We start from the raw sequence: 1273 nt of genomic DNA on the forward strand, positions 1-1273 counted from the left end.
TACCAAACATGATATCCTTCTCCAGTGACTGGTCCCTCCTGACAATATGTCTGAAATATGAAAGACGAAGTTTGGCCATCCTGGCCTCCAAGGAGCACTCTGACTGCATGTCTTCCCGCACAGATCTGTTTTTTCTTTTGGCAATTTCTGTCTTACATATATACCCAAAATAATAGAAAATAAGTCTTTAAACAAATACTTGTACATGAATATCCATAGCAGCAATATTCACAAAACCAAAAGATGCAAATGACCCAATTATCCATAAAATGATAAATGGATAAACCAAATGTGGTATATCCATGCAATGGAATATTTATTTTTCAGCATCAACAAAGAAATGAATATACAGGATGCTACAACATGGATGAACATTGAAAATATTATGCTAATGGGAAAGAACACATAATGTAGGATTCTATGCATATAAAATACACAGTGTAGGCCATTCCATTTTGACAGAGTACAGATCAGTGGTTTCCAGGGGTTGGGGTCTGAAGGGTGTGAGAGAGAAGAAAGGAACAGAATGTGACTGCTTAATAAATGCTGGGTTTCCATTGGGGTGATGAATATTCTGGAACTAAATAATAATGATGCTTACACAACATTATGATTGTACTTAATGACACTGATTTACATGCTTTAAAGTGGCTAAAATGTAAATTTTATTTATATGTTTCCTCAATTATTAAATATTTATTTTAAAAGTAAATAAACTTGCAAAAACTTCTGGTGAACTTAGAATGGGATTCAAACTCCAACAATAAGAGTTAGCTACTTCCTGTCTACGCTCCAACCACAAGTTCTTTGCTACTTCCTATCTTGAGGCTCTTCACAAGGTACTCTTCCAACAATTTCCACATGGAGATTCCTCCTTGTTTTAAGTCTCAGTTTAAATTCTCCTTCCTCAGAAAAGATTCCTGCATCATCCTATCCAATTAAGTGTCTTCACTATTACCTGCCTCAGAAACCCACTTGCTTCTCCTATAGGTTTTAGGGCCATTTATCATTATTTTTTCTGTTTGTTACTTGTTTGTGTCCTCCGAAGGAATATAAGATCCACAGAAGCAGGGACCCTGTTCATCTCACCTATCTCTCACAGTATTTGTCCCGACATCTAGTGTTACTGCTGTAAGCTACTGTCCAGTCATCTCAGACTCACGGTAGTCCCATGTGTGTAAGAACAGAAGCTTGCTCCACAAGGTTTTGAAGGCTGTGTCCTTTTGAAAGCAGATTATCAGACTTCTCTTATGAGTCAACTCTGAGTAGGCTA

This window comes from Chrysochloris asiatica, unplaced genomic scaffold, assembly GCF_000296735.1.
Source record: "Chrysochloris asiatica unplaced genomic scaffold, ChrAsi1.0 scaffold00022, whole genome shotgun sequence".
Classification (NCBI taxonomy): Eukaryota; Metazoa; Chordata; class Mammalia; order Afrosoricida; family Chrysochloridae; genus Chrysochloris; species Chrysochloris asiatica.